Source organism: Macrotis lagotis, chromosome 6 (assembly GCF_037893015.1).
Source record: "Macrotis lagotis isolate mMagLag1 chromosome 6, bilby.v1.9.chrom.fasta, whole genome shotgun sequence".
Taxonomy (NCBI): domain Eukaryota; kingdom Metazoa; phylum Chordata; class Mammalia; order Peramelemorphia; family Peramelidae; genus Macrotis; species Macrotis lagotis.
The window spans coordinates 178991639-179013908 of record NC_133663.1 but is presented as its reverse complement, the minus strand read 5'-3'; the positions used below and the strand labels follow the sequence as shown (position 1 = coordinate 179013908).

Below are 22270 nucleotides of genomic sequence, written 5' to 3'. Positions count from 1 at the left end.
AGTGTCTGAGGCCACATTTGAACTCAGGTACTCCTTGACTCCAGGACAAGTGCTCTATCCACTGCGCCACCTAGCCACCCAACCCAGCTGTCTTGCAAAAAACCCCAAACTAAACAACAAAAAAAGAGCAGCTAGTTGGCATAGTAGATAGATTACAGGAGTCAGGAGGACTTGAGTTTAAATCTGGCCTCAGTTACTTAATAATTACCTAACTGTGTGACCTTGAGCAAGTCACTTAATCCCACTGTTTTACAAAAACAAAAAACAAAATAGACCAAAATAACATCAGCCAAAAAATTATTTACATTTTTATTTTGTTTTATATATTTATATAAAATATTTATTTATATGTATTTATTTTATAACTTACTTTATATTTTAAAATATAAAAGCCATTCTTAGCTTCGGGGTCATGGGGAGTATTTTGCTTGCCTTTTTATATCATTCTTGTTATATAAAAGAGAAACAGAAATCTACTCATTTAAAAATTCATATATTTGTTTAAGATAACTTGTCTTCTGAAGGGACATTTCTAGACATGAGAACATAGAAAAGGAAACAAAATAAAGGTGCACTTTCATCTCTAATTTCTCATGTGAGTTTAAGGAGCCAGGGTAAAGGAGACTGAAATTATATTTTAAAATATAATTTATTTATTTTATATGTAATGTCATCATAGAAAGAAATTGATTGACTTCCGTTACTGTTGGAATACAGACAGACTAGACTCTTTTACTAACAACATTACCTAATGCCTATCAAGTAGTATGTAAGGGAATCTTCTTTCTCAAAAGAAAGATGGATGGCAAGGAGTTATAATGCTAAATATATTAGTAGTAATCTTTTCAGCAATCATACTAATTTAAAGTTTTTTTAAACTTATGATAAGAATTTTTAAAAAGTACTGAAGAATATCACCTAACATGAGAATATAGGACATCTCAATATTATACCAGTGAATCAATAACAATACCACTAAAATTCCATTGAAGTTGTTACCATATCATTTTACTATGCTTGGTCAATTCAGTCAATTTCAGTGAATTGATCTACTGTTGATCTGAATATATTGAAGCAACCAGTATCACAGAAGCAAAGTTCCTCTCTCCCAGTAGCCATAATAACACTCTTGCTCTAGATACCCCAAAATATAAAGGCATACAGAAATTCTAAAATTCTAATTTTTATACTAGGTTAGAACTGAAGCAATTATATAGGATAAGGTTTTGAGTAAAAGTTGGTATAAAAAGTCATTCACAAGAGAGTTACCAAGGAACAGGAAAATAACCTAGAGAGAAATACATCCACATATGGACAGTGTTATAGATTGGAGACCCTGTTACAGATTGGAGACAATAATACATGCTTTTTAAACTATTTGGAAACATAAAAATGCATGAAACTTAAGGCTATAATATGTATAAACTTTGAATTATGGACAAGCTGCCAAAGCATAGGAAATGTTCAGAATAGATTCACACAGTGATCCACATTTTGTTGTAACTTCTGAGTTTTGCATTTACTTTGTGATCTTGTGATACATTGATGGTCTATTGTTTATTTCAACATGCTTTAGATGGAATCCTTGTAAGGTTTGTCTAATAGCTTACATATATGGGACAGACAGTACAGAGAGCCAATGACTTAGACCCAGGGTTGTAGAAAGATGTCAGTGGTCTTGATTGACTTTGGGAAATTGTAAATAATATTTGCTGCTTCTCATAAAAGCAAAATCCTTTCTTTTCAATAATTGCTGGTGTTATTGTATGGCAGGAAGGGAAAGACTATCACTGCCTTCAAAGAATTAAAGTAATGGTAAGAGTCATAGTAGGTATAAGCAAATTAAAATATTTAAACAATTTATTCCTATTTATAACTAGAGTAAAGGAAATCATAAGGAATTATGCAGCAAGAGGACAAGATGAACTGGTTACATGAAAAGATAGAGGGATGAAAAGCAGATAACCAGAGTGTTCCACTGGGACCCTCAGATCATGAAAAAAGGAAGGAAGGCTTGTGGTATGTTGATAGATTTTCCAGGGTGAACTTTGGAGAGAAAATAAGAGTAAAAGAGGATAGAAAAGCATGGACAAATTGTGATCTTCATCACTGGAAGCCCCAAATTATATTAACAAGATCATAGATCTATTTAAATGTATTTGTATAGATATTCATTCTAAAAAACATACTGAGTATTTATATGAAACAGTATCAGGTGTAGAGGGTGGGATAGGGCTATAAGGATATAAATAGGCCCTGTTTTTGAGAAGATTATAGTCTAATTAAGGAAACCAGAAATGCAAACCAAAAAGTTAATTAGTAAAGAAAGTTTTGAATAGCAATAAAGAAAACAAAGCTCAGTCAGTTAATCATCCTTTATTTATGATATTTCTGTTTGTACCAAGTGAGCATGAACCTGTTAACAAAGGGATTCACTAAAAACTTCATGCTACTTTGGTAAGATTTTGACTTTTTACCTAAACCATTGACTCCATGCCAGTTACTTCCAACTCATATGGATGCTGACACTTTAAAACCCTCTCAAAGAAAGCAATTTTGCCAGATGGTACAAAGAAATAGCCTAGCTATATAAAACTGGATACTCTAATGGTATTTGCTAAATTATTTGTATTGGTGAACCTGTTACCCAGTAAACTTGGTGATAGCTTAAATTTTGAAAAGTCATTTTAAATCAATCATTCTATCATTGAATAGTAGTGTATCTCACCTCAAAGACCTGAATTTGTGTGCCATAACTGGCTCTGGAATTGAGTCAAGTCACTTGGCTCCTTAGTGCTCTAGACCATTATTGAAAACCATAAGAGAAAAGATAGCAACATGATGGTAAAAAGTTTCCTCAGATTGAACTTCTCTATGCCAATGAATTCATAGGTCCAATACCTGTCCCTATTCATCCCATGAGGATTAATTGAAGGGTTCTGTGCATTCAGAAATGTTCAATCTGATATAAAAGGAAAAATGAAAAGTATTTCCTATTTCATGGGTGCTCACAAGTTCAACTGGGTGAAAATAGTCAATGTTGAGAATTGCCAACAAGGTCTTATGAATAGGCATGTTTGAGAGTATGATATGTTTCATTTTTGTTTTGTAAAATCTCATTTTCATTAGCATGGAATTTTGCCATACTTAACTGCTGAGGCACATCCCTTTTTGGGACACCATTAGTAGCATTCATTTTCTCAGCTTACATAATGAATGTCTTGTTTTCTCCTTCTTGCTGACTCTATAAAAGTCAACTTGAAATAGAATTTGGAAGGTCCCCTGCAGCAAAAGCATGTAGGTAGAGTTTATGCTGGTTTTTTAAAAAATAAAAACTAAGTTTATATACTGGCTTTCTTTTTTAAAAAATAAAGCCTATGAGTTTCATTTCTTAAGTCTTCAGAAATAAAATATTTTAAAGAGATCATAAAATACATTTTTATATATACATATATTTTTCATATGTACAAACAATATTTGAGATTCTACTTTTTTGAATGGGACCCTAATTATTAATTTATGGAGATCAGATCAAGAAAAAAAGTTATATATCTCATCACCTGTCATTTCTCAAGATTATTCTTCTCATTTCTATCAATAGCCCTGCTTAACTCTTTTTTTTCCATATGTGGCCTGATAATTCTAAGGGCATTCTAAAATTTCCATCTTTCTACAAAAGTACAATGTTTTGAGTATAAAATGGAAGCTCCTTTCTGTGACAAAGTGTCCCCAATTATAGTTGTAATAGAAAGATTCAAATTCTATAAAGTTATAGCTGTTTTCCTTAGAAACAGAAAATTTTAGGATGATTTTTGTCTTTTAGCTCTGACTAAGGCATGTTATAGTCTCTAGGTTTATCCTATTATTAATACTATGCTTTAAAAAAAGTAATGATGGACTCAATTCTATGCATCATTTGACAAGAAAATGGATTCGTTCTACACTGTAAATGTGGTTTCTGCTAAAATGCAAACCATAAACCATATCTCAAGGCTGTATTGCAGTTTGCTAGCAGTGGTATTCTAAGATTCATTTAAAAGCCTAATTGCAAATGCCTAAAAAATCATTCTGTTGATAGCACAGTATTCTGATAGGCCTTATATTTGCTCCAATTGTGAAATTTTCTAAATCCCTGCTAATAAAAAAAATATTATTACCTCAATATTCATACATACATAGTCTACTTTTTAGCAGAAACCATATATACCATGTTAAGTTGATTCTTGTCAAATTATGGATAAAATTGAGCCATCTTTTTTTAAAATGGCATAGCATTAAAGTAATAGAACATATATATAGATCGATCGATCTATCTATCTATATATATATATATATATATATATAGAGAGAGAGAGAGAGAGAGAGAGAGAGAGAGAGAGCTACAAAATAACATGCCATTCACAGTAGCAATTTGAATTGATTTGGCTATAACTGTGAACCATTTATCTTTCATTTAAAATAATTATTCTCCTGATAAGTAAAACATTGCTTAAATTCTTACTGTAATTATTTACAGTCATTTACTTTCCTAGTAATAACATTAATTTCTCATAAAGATCTTTTAAAACTTGTTTTTTAAGATGGTTGAACTATATTCAAGTGATGTGATGGAAGTCCTGAGAAATTAAAGAAATAGAAGAATCCCTCTAATGTTTTGGATATTAATCTATAGTGAATATATGGGAGAACATGGACAAAAAGCACATAGAAGATGAAGAGATATTTGTGATCTGCATTAGTGATTGAGGAGGTAGGAGGAAAAATCACTGGATCTTGAAAGCAAAAACATATGTTCAAATATCTGGGTTTTTTTTTAAGTTTTTCAAGGCAAATGGGGTTAAGTGGCTTGCCCAAGGCCACATAACTAGGGTAATTACTAAGTGTCTGAGACCCGGATTTGAACCCAGGTACTCCTGACTCCAGGGCCAGTGCTTTATCCACTGTGCCACCTAGCCGCCCCCCAAATACCTGTTTTGAAAATTACTCTGGTTAATTTTATATCTCTATTTGCTTATCATTAAATTCCTAAGGAAACTAGGTTGCACAGTGGATTGAGTTTTGGTCTTGGAAACTAGGGAAGAGAGAAGTTCCAATCTGTCCTCCAATACTTACTAGTTATATGACCCTAGGCAGGTTGCTTATTCAGTTTCCTCAGCTATTTATTTATTTATTTGTTTGCTTATTTATTTTTATTTTGTACAAATAATGTTTTTTACACATTACTAAAATATTCTTAAGAGTAAACATAATACCCCCCCCCCAAAAATATAGACCTGCATGAGTGATAAAGGGGAGAGAAATAAATTAAAATTAAAATAAAAATAGTTTCCTCAGCTATTAAAAAATGGGAAAAATAATAGCACTTTTTCTTGTTGGAAGAATCAAATGAGATAAAATTTGTTAAGAGTTTCACACAGTGTTTGGCACAAAATAGGAACTTAATAAATGTTTTCTTCCTCTCTTTTCTGTTCTTCTTTTTACTCTCCTTCAATCCTCTTCTTTCTAATTCAAGTAAGAACACCCCTATCCCAAGGAATTTACAGTTTTCACCAAAATATCCATGTACTAATAGCACCAGGTAGATTATTTTACTAATAATCTTCAAAGAGCCTTAAAATTGCTAGGGTTTTTTCCAAAATATACAATTGAAACCTAGGATTGCAACAAATATCAACCTGTAATCTCATTAACTCCACAGGTGCATATTCTAATCCACACAAGATTTCTTATGGTTCTTTTTCCCATTTCTTCCATAGATTTTCCTCTTACATTAATTCGGAAATATCATTCAAGTTTTAAGTAGATTCATAGATTACCCCTTGCTCTTCTTCCATGACCTGCACAAACTACTTTTCCAATGAAATATTTCCTTGTTAATATACTTTTCATCTTGTACTATGCAGATAATCATTGGAAACATGATGGGGTTTACTTGAATAATCTGCAACATTAATTCTTGGGAGACAATGCTATTATTTAGTAGTTATAACCCTTTAGCATCAACAGGACAAAATACGTATTAAAAGAAGTTTGAATTTTGTGTTAGAGAGAACCTTGGGATCACTGAAAACATCATGTACTTTCAAAAATGCAATATAATCTACTCTTTTATTATTCAATTCTGAACCCAACACACTGTTCACCTGCAATGACAATCCAAGATACATGTATCAATTCCAAAATTCTAATCCTACTGCAAATAAAATTTTGTACACTATGTTTTTTTTTTTTTTAATATTTGTTTAGTTTTTCCTTTATGGTCTATTTGACCTAATCTCTTTTTGTGGCTAAAGAGCTGATTTAGAAGCCACGGAAGTCTGGTTTCAATCTATGTCTCTGAAATATATTGGGTATGTGACCCTGGGATAGTCCCTTAAACTCTTGGTAACCTAGGTGGTTTTTCACGAGTTTGCGTGTTATCCTTGTGCAGGGGCCATGCTAATTTACTCTGTATCATTCCAATTTTAGTATATGTGCTGCCAAATCGAGCACCTAGGTGACTTTTATTTTTTTGTTTGTTTTTGTTTGTTTGTTTGTTTTAGGTTTTTTTGCAAGGCAAATGGGGTTAAGTAGCTTGCCCAAGGCCACACAGCTAGGTAATTATTTAGTGTCTGAGACCGGATTTGAACCCAGGTACTCCTGACTCCAAGGCCAGTGCTTTATCCACTAAGCCACCTAGCCGCCCCTCTAGGTGACTTTTAAAGAGCATTTTTGACCCCCAAAGTCCTCCCTTATAGGAGGATCCATGGATAGATTTCAGAGGATCTATAAAATTGAATGGGAAAAATGCAGTTTTTTAAATTTTATTGATCTCTAACTGAAATTTAGCACTCTTCAATTTTATTTTTCTCAGACACTTAATAATTGCCTAACTGTATGATATTGGGCAAGCCACATAACCCCATTGCCTTAAATAATTTATTTTAAAAATTATTTAATAATTTAAAAATTAAAACATTCTGAGAAGCGATTTGCATACAACTTATACTAGACAGGAATAGGGGACCAAGACAAAACAAAATAAGAACCTCTCTTCTAAGACCACAAGTTATAAAGAAGGTGTCAACATGCATATATATATATATATATATATATATATATATATATATATATGTGTATATATACACATATATATACACACACACACACACACACACACACACACACACACACACACACACATATATATTTAACTTTTTTTCTTGGGAATTCCCTATACTGGGAAATCATTGATGAAGTCCTTAACAATATCTTATTTTGAGTACATACAGATCTCATTAAAATAAGCTTAATGTTTTGAAACTTGATACAATCAGGACAATAGCATCATCAAATGGTGGGGCATATGGAAGTTATTACCATTTTGTGAGTAATCCTTTCATCACTTTGTTATGAGCATCCTTTTTTATTTAGTACCCAATGTCTTCATTGACCACTTAGTTCCCTGTTTTATTTTTCACTTGACACTCATAATTAAAGAGAGATATCAGAGATTACTTATTTAATCATCTTTTTTTTTTTAGATTTTCTAAGGCAATGGGGTTAAGCGGCTTGCCCAAGGCCATACGGCTAGGTAATTATTAAGTGTCTGAGGCTGGAGTTGAACTCAAATACTACTGACTCCAGGCCCAGTGCTCTATTCACTGTGCCATCTAGTTGCCCTATATTTAATCATCTTAATACATGTTTGGGATATTTCTTATTAAATTAAAAATTCAAAAAAATATGAACCACATTTTATCCTTTTAAGCTATTTTATAAGGAAGAACAAAAATAATGGAGCCTTGTATTCTCTGTATGCTTTAGTCAATTCTCACTATAGAATATTGTTCACAAATCTACACACTAGTTCTCATAATTTCTTCAGGATATGAGAGTCTATCATTTTCGTACAAACTTCTTATCTTTAAGGCAAACATATGAGTCAATAGTTATTAAGGGTTATTTAATCACTGTTTTGGGACAATAAAATTGTCTGTGACTTTTCTATTATTTTAGTTTTCTTCCATCCCTGACATATCTTGTACAATCATATTTCAATGATGCCTTCAAGATTATATCACCTTCACCACAGGAATTTAGTAGTGCATATTTTGGGTTTGATTCTGACTTCAACTTCTTAATTGTTATTTCAAGGTCTTGTATATAATGCATTGGGTAATGAGTTATCTAGAGTCAAAATCTAAGGGTTCTACTACTCGTGATGATAATAGAATATAGAAATGCAGTTAGATTCCTTTTAATGTCACAGCTATATGTAAATGCTCTTGAGTTGATGTGACTTAATTTGATAATATATTAAGCTGTTGGTAGACTTGAATTCACTTCTACTACATTCTAATTTCTAGAAGGTGATACTGCATATCATTTTATTCCATCATCCTTGATTTTTTTTTTTAGATTTTTGCAAGGCAGTGGGGTCAAGTGGCTTGCCCAAGGCCACACAGCTAGGTAATTATTAAGTGTCTGAGGTCAGATTTGAACTCAGGTACTTCTGACTCCAGAGCTGGTGCTCTATCCACTGTGTCACCTAGCTGACCCCCTGATTTTTTTTGAATGAGATTATATTCTAAAATAGAATTGACTTTGACTGCCATGTCTCTCTGCTTTGCAAGAATACAAAATTTGTAAATTTGGATGCTTTCTGGTTTTCCTTAGCTCCTTGTTTTATTTTAATGGGGAGGAAAGGGTTAAATTTTTTACAGGAAATTCTGCTAATCAAGGTCAATAACTATGTCTTTTTTTCCCATTTCCCAGTTTTCAGCATCAGTAGTTAGTTTCAATAGATTACATTGCAGGTATGTAATTATTCCTTGTGTTGTCTTCTGATCTTTATCCTTCTAATTTGATGTTAACTTTGACCTTTGTTCTATTTAATGCATGACTGAATGACACAGACAACTAATTCTGATATGACTACCACAGCAATAGCTAGTCATTCCCTGTCCATTTTGATATAGTCACTTTAATTTGTGAGTGTGATTCTGTTTAATGCTTACCACTTTAAGCACTTCCTCTCTTCTTTCAAAAATATTCATAATACATGATAATCTTAAGATTTATGAACAATTTGTAGACGTTTGGATACTCATATTTCAAAAATCCAAACCGCCCCTATTTACTACCTCCTTTTCTTATTAAATTTATTGGATATTTAAATACAGATAGTTCAGAGGTACTTATCAACTTTTAATAAAATTTTTGTTATTTTTTTACCAGAAGTAAGAAGAAAACAAACAAACACTTCTTGTTAATTTCTTCATCCTGTGCATCACATCAAAGAGTTAAGAACCCTTCAAAATTAGGAAAATTATTGATTATAACTTCAATTTGCTGACAACTTGTAATTCTAGGGCCTGGACTTTCAGAGACAGGATTTAGACTTAGAGACACCCAGATTACTCTCAGGATAGCTTCTTTCAGTTCAATCCAACCCCAGAATATTCAGAGAGGTTAAAATGATTTGCCCAAAGTTGGATTGTCAAGAAAAGATTGAAAACCAGAGTCAGTTCTGGATAAAGCACCGGCCTTGGAGTCAGGAGTACCTGGGTTCAAATCCGGTCTCAGACACTTAATAATTACCTAGCTGTGTGGCCTTGGGCAAGCCACTTAACCCCATTTGCCTTGCAAAAACCTAAAAAAAAAATGTTTTGCTTTAGTAGTGTAAAGACAGCAAAAACAATTGTTAATATACATAATTTATACTATTACATATTAAAATGCTTTCTTGATTTTGTGTTCTCTGAGCTCAACAATTAGTCATTTGTAAACACTACATTATTTGTTGGTTTTCATTTTATTGCTCTGTTTTTTTATTTCACTATTTTTTCAAGACAAAATATTTCACCCATTTTTGCAAATATTACTTAGAGTTTTTACTCCAAATGGACAATTTATTTTAATTCTAGAACTGACTCTATTTTTCAGGTTTTATTTTTTAGGTTTTTGCAAGGCAAATGGATTTAAGTGGCTTGCCCAAGGCCACACAGCTAGGTAATTATTAAGTGTCTGAGACCGGATTGAACCCAGGTACTCCTGACTCCAGGGCCGGTGCTTTATCCACTGCACCACCTAGCCGCCCCGCAAAACATATTTTAAAGAAATTTCATTATGTCCTCAATCATTGACATTGTTTACTCATTCCAAAATTGGTGAATATCATTGAGAATACTCTGCATTTGCTAGGGAGCATAAGACCATGTGTAAATAAATGCTATAGCATACAGTGCATTTCAAATCAATTCAATAAACAATTGCCAAATGCTTACTGTGTGAAGACCTCTATATTAGACACTTGATGTGAATAATTGGGAAGAGAATATTCTAGGCAGAAGGAACAGCAATAGCAAAGTTAGGCAAGCAGGAAAATAATAAGTCATGCAGAGTAACTAAGAAATATAGATTGACTAAAGTATAGATTATGTGGAGAGAGGTCAGATGAGTTCGGGAAAAGTTGACACTAGATTATGTACAAGCATAAGGTGAACTTTATTTGGTAGGCATAAATGATAATTCAGATTTCTGAATAGAGGAGGAGTTGAATGACCAGTCTATGCATAAGGAAGCTTAATCATTTAAAATAGTAACATAAAACTCAATTGAATGGGGGAGCATTAAACCATTAGAAAGATCCCTATGCACCACATATTGATTTAGAAAATTACATAATTGCATATTAATTATGCTTATGTTTTATTGTATTTTTATTTATTTTATTAAATTTCTCAATTATTCTGGGTCATATGGACCAGAATTTAACACATCTGTCTTAGAAGTATGAAGCATAGTTGGGAGTGGGAAAAAGTTGAAAAGGCAATATCTAATAGGAAGTTACTTTAACTGCAGAGTAAGATGGTGATAAGGATCTATAAAATGATGGTGGAAATAGATGAGGAAATATTGTGGAGGTAAAATTGACTGGGCTTGGTAATTGAAGAAGAGAGATAAACAATCAGGTACCAAGGAAGTTTCTAATTTAGGAACCTAGATCAACCATGGAACTTGGAAAAAAGAAAATAAACCTCCTCTTATATATGTTGTTTGAAATATTGTCATAACATTCAGTTAGAGGTATCAAATAGATTGCTGATCATGTGGGAAGTGAGTATAGAATTGGAAGAAACTGGAGAGTTGATTATTTATGTAATAAATAGTTGGGGTGTAAGAATTAATGAAATTTCCAAAGGACAGAATGTAGAGAGAAAGCAAAGTATTAGAGTAGAAAATTCAGAAACATTCACAGAAGTGTTAGAATGAACATGAGTAGTTAGTCAAGTTGAAGGAAGAGTGGTTTGTATAGAAGTCAAGTGAAAGTATAATCCATAATCCAAATCAAAGTTGAAAGAAGATTGCCAAAGACACCTAACAAATCAATGTTTATCTCATCATTTCAACTGTGTTACTACCACTAACTAAGGATACACATGAAGCAGTTAATGCTTAGAAACCTACTTCTTAAAGTAAACATTGGTAGAATAATCCTGGTAGGGATATGTTAGTGGAATCAAAGCAAAGTGAGATATTCTTTGTACAGGGTTTAGGTCACTGCAGAAAAGTTCAGTCTACAGAGTTTCACATGTTGGTAATGTAATTATTTATTTTTGTGTTGCCACTTCTCTAGCCAAGCTTCCAAATATTGATATGAGTACAATTAAAATATGGGACTTTTATTGGCTGGATTTAGCTTCCTGTCTTTCTATTAGCAATGCAGGCAAATATTTCATTGCTAATTTTTTTCAAAAAATATTTTAAATTAAAGAATTTTTCTCCCTTATAACTTCAATCAAAACCCATGAAACAAATATGCACAGTCAAACAAAAATAATTCAGATTTTGGTCATGTCCAAAAATATATATGTCTCAAAACGCTCTCTGAGCCCATCATTTCTCTTAAGGAGATGGACTGTATGTTTCATTATGAGTCTTCTGTATGTCTAGAATTGTGGTTGGTCAAATGTGCAAATTTTTTGGTGATTGCAGTTCTTAAATTTTTCATTTTTTACAGGGGACATATTAGTTAACTAACCTCAATTTTATCTTCAGAATATCTAATGGCATACAAACTTGGATCCTTGTAAAATTGCTGTGAACTTGTTAGAACCTAGGTTCACATAGTACATACACTCAAGCTGTGCTGGTAACAATAGACAAATAATTTAATTTCTTGCTTTATATTTCCTCAGTCTACTATAAAATGAAGAGGTTGGGTTGATAATCTCTAGGTCCCTCCTAGTTTTCAATATATAATCTTAAAATCTGTATTTCAGAGTACTGGAAAAAGCAACTCACAAAAAATTAGAATACTTTCTCCCCCCCAGACCATTGGCAGCAACCAAAGATGAGTGAGAATTTTGTATAAGAGTGACTGTGATGTAACATTTTAAAAATGAATCTCCTATAGCATTAAATGCAAAGAAATATATGGTAAAAATTAATTTCCAGTATCTTTCATTTTTATTCAATCAATCTTATATGACAAATTGAAGTTTAACTAGATTTAATAAGGACAATAAGTCCTTAATAACATACTACACACAAAGCACTTTCACAGGGACTGAGGATACAGAGATTAAAATGAAATATTATCCACCATCTTGGAATCTCTTGATTCTAGTGTCTATCTATCTGACTATATATATATATATATATGTATTATATATATAATACATATATATATATACAGATAAATAAATAAAATTAGATAAGATTAGTAATACAACATTATTTCCAGGGTAAGGGGAAATATTAACTAGAGAGAAAAAGATGAAATTTTAGCTATCAGGTGATAAATATACTTCTTTTATAACTTATTTTCTTAGGAATTAAAAAATAAACAAATTCATTTCTCAATGTTGTTTTATCATAGGACTTTCAATATGGAAAGTGTTTTTGCTTAATAACTTCTTTTTTTCCCCTTTATTCAGCTATAGCTTTTTAAAAACAATCTATGATGTAAAATGCTTCCCCAAACACTTTTAGCAATGAATGGTAAGACAACTTAATGTCATTAATCCTTTACTCCTCCTTAGGTCTTCTTATGGTACTGTAACACATTGATGTATTTCTAATTTAAAACAACAAGAGAACTTTCACACACTAACAACCATATGGGTATAATCAACTATATTACAAAATGAATTGTGTAATTTAGATGTAATGAGACTAGCAGTGTGCTGAAGATGTTGTAAAAAGAGTATAGCAGTGATTCACAAGTTATTACTCAATCCATTTAATGTGTCTAAAGATGCATATTAGAGGGTCAAACTGTCTTAGAGAAGTTATTCAATGAAGATTAAAATATGGTGTGCTGAGAAACAGTTTTCTAAGCATGCGACTAAATTTATCAAACATATCATGCTACGGTCAGAACACAAAGATTAAACTGTAGTGGAATAAGCATAAGGCTTGACCTAAGAAACCTGGGTATGTGATCATGGATAAGTACTTACCCTTTCTGAACTTCATCTTCATCTGGAAAATGAGGCTGATAATACCAGTACTACTTCCCTTTTCTACCTAAGAAACTTCTGGGGAAAATAGTTTATGAATCTGAAAATTAAAAAAAATGGGTGATGGTAGTGGTGATATGATAATGATAATGGGGGAGGTGATGTTTTATTTGATCCTTTTCATTTCTTTTTTGAAGACAATGTGTCTATGAAAAAAATTATTGGTTAGCTATAAATTGTTGGAGGGTGATTGGTTCTGCTATTTACTTTAAGGTTTCAAAAATTTTAGCTGTGATTGCTCTTTAGTGTCATTCTCTTTAAATTAATTGCTTAAAAATGAAAATGTTGCCCTTCACAGAGAGACAATTACATGGTTGACTTGTCCTGAAGAATATGTTCTTCCAATTGTTTTTACAACTGTCCATCCACACTCCATCACCTAGTTCCTTTTTAACCAATGGAATACATTTGCAAGATCATTGACCAGGATTAGGGAATGTTCTCTGACCCTGACACTGAACAAAGTTAACTGGTCTTTTCAAGGATAAAATTTAGTACAAGGGAACAATAACTGAATGTGATTCAATCCTTTAACTAAACTTTTCTCCCCTTTTATATTCTGCACTGCTATCCAAGCACTGCAATCATTCAGTATGTTTTTCTTTGACTTTTTTCAGACTACAAAATGCTTCAAGTTTGTTATTCAACTCATAGTGACATTTTGATTGGCTGCCCGCTGACAGTAGGGAACATTTCGCTTGGCATAGCAGAAATTAGGAAGTCTATCAGTTTGATAAGACAAATACCAGTCACTTCTTGCCTTAAACCTTTTTACCTCCCCAAATATTTTGAAGTTTCCATTGTATCTAGAAAAAGAAATCAGGCTAGATCATAGAGGATTCATTGACCATAGTCAATTAATCAATATGGAATTGGGTTGTCTTTTGTTTAATTTGAAGATGAATTATACAAGTTATTGCTTAGCCTTCTGTTTCATTTTCACATTTCATAAAGAAGCTACAGATAGGCTTCCCTCCCACTCTTTATAAAGCTTCAAAAAATGAGCCAATGCTGCAGGCAGGTTCAGCAGAGACACTGCAGTTAGACTTGGCAAACCCTCCTAGAATCACATTTATCTTTTGCCAATTATATCTGGGCTGTCTGTTTTTACAGTATTTAATAGCTTCTGACCTTATTAATTCAAATTTTTATTAAAGATCCATTGACAGTAACTGGCATCATTTTCACATAACAAACCAAACTTCTAGAAGATTCCAACATAGGTCTATGATTCTTGGGGACTGCCTGGTGTACTGGGTAGCTATTACCTATTAGTTTTAACTCAAGAGCTAAAATGCATCTTCTTTGCTCCCTCCCCCACATCCAATTTAGTTTGATGGCATGACCTTTCACTAATAATTGTGTCATTTAAAAAAGCTAAATGACTCAGACCTGTTTCTAATAGGGATTCTATCCAATCGCAATCTGAGAAAGCTGATCATAATTCCTCCCCATGCCAAGCAAAATACTAAAACCTTTAATACTATTACTAAGCAGTTCCTTCAGTGTTTTTTTTTTCCTTCCTTAAACAAGGTCATGTCATTAAACCATAAACTTCTCTGTGGAGTTATTTTGGTCCCACCCAAAACATAATTATTTTATTGAATAAAAGATAGGCATAGGATGAACCTCAAGATGCATAGAAAATTTGTGATATTAAGAAATTTTGGATTGGAAGGCAATGGACTTCTAGATAACAATGTGATAGTGCTGTTTCTCCAAGGTAAATTCCACACATCATTTCTGTTTCTTTACACAAGATATTTCTCATGCTAGAATTCATTCATTCACCTCCTTACCTCTTTCTTTTGAAACTTTCAGATTCTTTCAAGACGCATCTCAAGTATCATCTCTTTTAAAGAAACTTCCCAATTCCCTAGTCATTAATTATTGATCCTCTATATATAAAATCACTTTGTATGTTTTGATTATATAATTTATTTACTTATCTCTGTACAGACTTATCTCAAGGGAAAGAATAGTTATTTCTTTTTCAGTCTTTTTATTCCAATGTTTAGCATAGTGCCTGACATTTTTGTTGTTTGGTTGTTCAATTGTATCTGAATCTTTGTGACCCCATTTGGGGCTTTCTTGGCAAAGATACTGGAAAGGTTTACTGTTTCCTTTTCCAGTTCATTTTACAGATGAGGAAACTAAAGTAAAAAGAGCAAATGACTTTGTCCAGGGTCACACAGTTAGTAAATTCTGAGACCAGATTTGAACTCAGTATGAAGGGCTTTCCTGACTCTAATCCCAATATTCTATCCTTTATATCATCTAACTGTCCTTAATAAATACTTATTAAAAGAAAATATATTGAAATAATTCAAAACTCACTACAAATAAAAAAAAACCTTGTTACAAATAAAACCTTGGGGCTTAGATACAATCATTGGCAGGCAGTTCATTTTATGTACATTTTTTTTTGGTTTCTACATAACAAATATGGGTGATAACATGAGCAATTATAGGAATATAGGAGAAATCAAGATGAGAACAGAGAATATTGTGAGCTATCCAACTAATTTGGAATATAAAGGAGAATATTATAAAACAGTGTGAGAATGGTAAGTTGGAAATCTATTAAGGATGGCTTTGAATGCCATAATGAGTTCATCCTTAATTCATTAGGTATTAAGGATTCAGTGAATGTTTATCCATAGATGAATAAGGTGATCAGAATTTGCAAAGGTTCCACTGACATTAATGTAAAAGATGGATTGAGAAGTGGGTGTGGGAGGAGCACGAAGATACAGAGACCAACTAGGTGACTATTACAATCCTCTAGGGTAGATGAGAATGGAAGTGGTAAGAAAGGGAGAAGAAGCATGAGAGAAATTCTGGTTGTTAGTAAGTGAAATGAGACTCCATCATTCTCCTCAGATTTACTAGCTTAAAACTGCACTAAGGCTTTTGATATACCTTTTACTTGGAGAATCTATTTTCCACTTGACTCCATTTTGCTTACATTACACATATTTATAGATAATTGCATTCAGTTTTTGGCTCTTGATTTATTATGTTTCCTTAGGAAAGACTGTACTTTGTGTTTCAGTTTCCTCATCTGGGAAATGGGAATAAAAATAACCAACATGCATATAGCATGGTAAGACTTTTAAAGACCTTTATATAGATACATGCTAGACATTAAGCTAAACTCTAGGGATACAAAAAGAGGCAAAAGACAATCTCTTCCCTCAAATAACTAATAACCTAAAGGGATAATCAATGAGATAAATGCTAGTGGTGTTTTTACCCTTATTTACAGATGAGAAAACTAAGTGTCAAAGAAATTGCATAACTGAATGAAGGGATGTGTTTATCTCTATGTCAACTGTTGAGGATACAAAGAGTTGAGGCTTGACAGGAGTGCACATTCCAATGAGAGAGAAGATGCATATAGGTAGTATCAGCTGCAAGTCATTTAGAAAATTTCCATGGTCAATAGGAGGCAGTGGAAAAGCAGATGGTAATGCAGCCACTTTACCATCATTTTCATTGATCACACAGATAGTAAGTGTCAAAGGGAGGATTTAATCCTAGGTCTGCCTGATTCCAAGTCCAACATTCTGTCCACAAAGACCAAACTATATTGCCTCTTATAGTGACAAAGTGCTTAAGAAAAATAAGAAGGGAAAGAGTAATTTCATTTAACATTAACAGAAAGGTTTCATGTAGGAGGTGGCATGTGAGTTCAACTTTGTAGGAAGAGAAGTCAGAAAGTCAGACATCAGGAAGGAGTGAATTTTAGGCATGGGAGACAGTCTGCACAAATGCACCAAGGCAGGCAATGGCATGTTGAATTTAGGTAACAGTGAATGGTCTGGCTTGTCTGAAACAAAGTGCTGGAGGGGGAGTAATGTGTAATACAACTGTCAGGTTGAATCAAGACAGTATAAAGTCTTAGATGAATGCTCTTATTTTAATCAACCATCTATGTGGCTATTATCTTTCCTATAGCTTTTTCTTTCCCACAATATTATTTAAAGATATTATCTCCTTGATTTTTTGCTGTTTCCTAGAAATAATTCAACTAATTTCCTTACAGTTGATTCACTAAATAAGAATCAAGTACTCCTTATCAGAGAATTTCTAAAATCTTTTAAAGCAACATAAAAAATATAAGATAGTATTTAAGAAATTTACTCTCATTCAGAAGTTCCAAACACACTATTAAAGCTTGGTATCTCTGTTAGATGAAGTTTTACAAAAAGAGCTGTAGTTTAACATTTGATTCTAAGAAGAATTATCTATATTTTAGAAATTGTCATGTTGTAAACCATGGTATATTAAACAGGATTATAATTTGTCTGCTGTGGTATTTTAAAGCATTCCAATTCTTTATTGTATGTATATATATTTGACTTAGACAATCAATTTAAATTGATAGATTTTATGTGGGGATCTTCATGAACACAGAGATGATCTTGGGTTTTCAAGGGCTATAGCACTGTGCAAGCTCTAGCAGATTCTCCAAATGAAGAGACTTTGGGTATTTCTATGAGTCAAGAGAATATCAGTCTAGCTAAGGATGTGAGAATACATGTTTGAAACACTGAGTTTTTAGTGATGATTTTTGTGAGGGTGTAGGGATGCTACGGCAATTTATTACACAAAAGAATATACAAAATGACCCTTTTACCTGAATCAAAGATGCTGATAAGAATAGTTGGAATGAGACCAGAGTATTCTAAGGAGTAATACTAAGGAGTAAAATTTTCTTCAAATACCAGAAGAACAACACCACTAGACTGTCTAAATTTACCTTGGGAATGATTTATAATCTGGTGTAAAATTTGGTAGTTCTAGCAGAGTGGTCAAAGTAGTTCAAATGCTTCACAAAACATATAAGATCTTTGAAATATTGGCATAGATTTTGCCCAGGCTAAAAAGCATATTTTAGAATTCATCCAGTTTTTTAGTGTGTAAATATCAATGAATCAAATATATTGGGTACCAGGTAAGTGTCCAATAAATATTTCTAACGTTAACGCTTGTTGAATGCATGTGTGAACACCTAGAGAATGACTAAATTATTACAGTAGCAAATTCCCTTTTGTTGACAATTGAATAAAGAAGTCTTATATAGCACAAGCATACTTATAGCATTTCCTTCATAACAATAAGAAAAAATGAACACATTAATGTGATGATCTTTTACATTCTAAATTAATTTAAATTTTATTTATAAAAATTTAAATCAAGATTATGTTTTTGAACTTTATTATTTTCTTAGATACTGAAGAAAGCTGCTGAGACTATTCTATCATTTCAATTCTATACAATTCTATTATAATTTCAATTCATTCTATTATTCCAGTTTCAAACCTTCAAAATTGAACTCATCTTCTTTCTCAAATGACTCCTGAGATTGACAAGTCCTAACCTGACTTCTATATTTCTAATAAAGGTGACAACATTTTTCATAGTCACTCCCATTGAAGACCTGAATCAATTTTGACTTACTCTGTGGTCTCTTAAATCCAATCAGTTGCTCTGCGCTCTTCATTCATACATTTGCAATTATGTTCACATTCATCTTATCCCTGTCTTCTCCCATTGGAACCAATCATTGCAGTCCAGATATTTTAAGAACCTCCCACCTCATTTTCCTTTCTTTCATTCTCTCCCCTTTCCAAGCCATCATTTTCATCACTGCCTGAGAAAATTTCTTATCAGTTTGATTATGATACTTTTCTGCTAAAAAATACCCTTCAGTCACATCTATAGCTATATAGAGCATGGGCAATGTGGGCTGCACACCTTGGCCAAAATGATCCACAATATATTCACACCTATGGATGATGTTTCTTTTCTCTCTCTCTCTCTCTCTCTCTCTCTCTCTCTCTCTCTCTCTCTTACTATCTCCTCCTTTGCATTATTCTATATAGATGTTTTTTCCATTTTTAAAAAATTACTTTATTTTTTAACTTATAGGATAAAATATTTCTATCACATATTATAATAAAAAGACAATTGCTCATGAAACTACAAATCTGTTACATACTACTTGCTATTCATTTTAAACATATAATAAAATTATCATGTAATTTTTTCCTTTTTTTCCTTTTTTGCTTCCCTCCCCCTCCTGACCTGTGCTACTAATATCTACCATTAGACATAAATACATATATAATATACACATATATGTATGCATATATATGAATATATACACATATATGAATAGAAGAATGTATAATATATGTATATATTATATATATATAAGTATGTATATTTCATATAGCCTTTTATTTATCAGTTCTTTCTTTGGATACAGATAGCATCTTTTTCATATGATCTATATTTTAAACTCGTACATTTGTATAATAATAAAAAACTTAATGTCATTCTTAAAACATTCTTGTTACTGTATCTAAAGTTACTTTTGTTCTTCTCACTTAGTTCTTCACAATTAATGCAAGTCTTTCCATGTCTTTCTAGATCATTGAGCTTATCATTTCATAGAGCATAAAAGTATTCCATCACAACCACACACCAAAACTTGTAGTCATTCCCCAACTGATGGAGATCACTGAAATTTGTAGTTCTTTGCCACCACAAAGAGAGCTGCTATAAACATCCCATTCACATTCAAACTCAGAATTACTATTTTTAAATTTCCCTCCATCTTATTTTTACTTACTGTTTTCTTTTCCAGCCTCTCTTTTTACCCTATCCCTGTTATCTTATTTTCTCTACTTTATTTTTCCAACTCCAACATCCCACCAAGAATCTCTCCAATCCTCTCATTTCCAATCCACATACCATTTGAAAGTCCTTTCCTTTTTTACTTCCAATTTATATAAGTACAATAGTCTCCTAGTTAATATTACTATCTACAATCCCTTTCCTTCTTTTAATTCATTCAAAACACTGCCATATCAATCATTTTAAGCATTAGTAGTAGTAGCAGTAGTAGTAAGTAGTAATAGTAGAAGAAGTAGTAGTAATATTTTCTTACTTAAAAATTATCATTAATTAATCATTGTCTACTAAACAAATAAATGCCAACTCCTTAGTTTGGGGTTGCAGGTTTGAATTGCTATGACTTTAAACAAATTTTATAGTTTTTATACTTCACTATATCATAGTCCATTCATTTCACTCTGACACTTAAAGTGTTCATCATTTCCCTATTGTGCATACTCCCTCTCCTGATACATTTCACAATTATTTTAGATAATTGAACATTTCAACATTATAATGAGGTATGAGAACAGAACTTGTCTCCTACTCTAGCCATACCAAAGTCATTGTTATTGTAGTTTTTCTAGAACATTCAAATTTACAAAGTGCTTTACCATTATTCTCATTTAATCTTCACAAAGGCCCTATAAAATAGTTTGCATTTTACAAATGAGGAATATGAGCCAAGGAAATTAACTGACTTGCTCATGTTAAGTACATTGGTAGGTGTGAGAGGCAGGATTCAAATCCATATCTTGCAAACTCTTTTCTTTTACATTATGCTGACTCTCAAACACAGCCTTGGATTTTCAAGCTCTTTGTCTTTGTTAACACTCATGCCATTACACCTAATCATAATTAAGTATAATATGGATTGAGAGACCCAACACAATTTGGAGAATGAATATTGACCTTTGCTTTCAGAGAAGGGGAGCACCCGATGATAATGTTTGCCTCAGGTGTGATGATTCATATGGGCACACTTGGCTGATGCACACATATGAGCATCTATGAATAACATCCTTCCTTACCTTTGTCTTTCTAAATTCTATGTATTCTATGACTAGATCTTTATCCCAGAGATATTTTTTTAAAAAGGAAAATGATCTATAATTACAAAAAGTATCAAAAGAAAATCAGAGGGGGGCAGCTAGGTGGTGCAATGGATAGAACACTGGTCCTGGAGTCTGGAGGACCTAAATTCAAATCCAGTGTCAGACACTTAACAATTACCTAATAGTGTTACCTTGGGCAAGTCAATTTAACCCCACTGCCTTGCAAAAACAAAAAGAAAAAAAGAAAGAAAATCAGAAAATTGAGGAAATTTCTCAGACAAAAAGTCTAATATCTAAGATATATAAAAACTTTGTCAAATGATCAAAGGATATGAAGAAGCAGTTTTCTAATGAAGATTGTTCTATTTCCAAAGATGTTTAAGAAAAAAGGAAAAGAATCCATACGTGCTAAAATGTTTATAGCAGCTCTCTTTGTGGTGGCAAAAAATTGAAAATTGCAGTATTCATCAATTGGGGAATGGCTTAACAAGTTTTGGTATATGATTGTATAAGAAATGATGAGCAGTATGCTTTCAGAAAAAAATCTAGGAAGACTTACTTGAATATCAGCAAAGTGAAGTCAGCAGAACCAGGAGAATATTGTGCACAGTAACAGCAATATTATACAGTGATCAGCTGTGAATGATAGCTATTCTCAACAATAAAATTATCCAGGACAATTTTGAAGGCCTCTTGAAAAGAACTAATGAAATATGAATGCAGATAGAAGCAATTTTATTTATTTTTCTTGTGTCTTTTCCCCCTTTGGTCTGAGTTTTTTTCCCAGCATTATTTAATATCTAAATAGGTTTTGCTGAATGTTGAAAACTATATTTTCATGTAATTGGAAAAAATGAAATACTATTAACTGAAAAAAGAAATAAGTTCTATATGATTGCACATATATTGACCTATATCAAATTACTTGCTTTCTCTAAGAGGGAGGAGAAGAGAGAGTGTGGGGAAAAATTTGAAATTCAAAATTTAAAAAAATAAATGTTAAAAAATTTACATGTAATT

General features: G+C 32.3%; 1 protein-coding gene and 1 non-coding gene across 2 annotated transcripts in view; both read right to left on the bottom strand.

Moving 5' to 3' along the window:
• The window catches only part of MYO16 (myosin XVI), an 851952-nt gene that overhangs the window by 225220 nt on the left and 604462 nt on the right, over positions 1 to 22270 (bottom strand). The window lies entirely within an intron of this gene.
• Positions 6386 to 6492, bottom strand: LOC141492458 (U6 spliceosomal RNA). Its single transcript, XR_012469924.1, has one exon. It is a non-coding gene; the product is annotated as a U6 spliceosomal RNA (small nuclear RNA).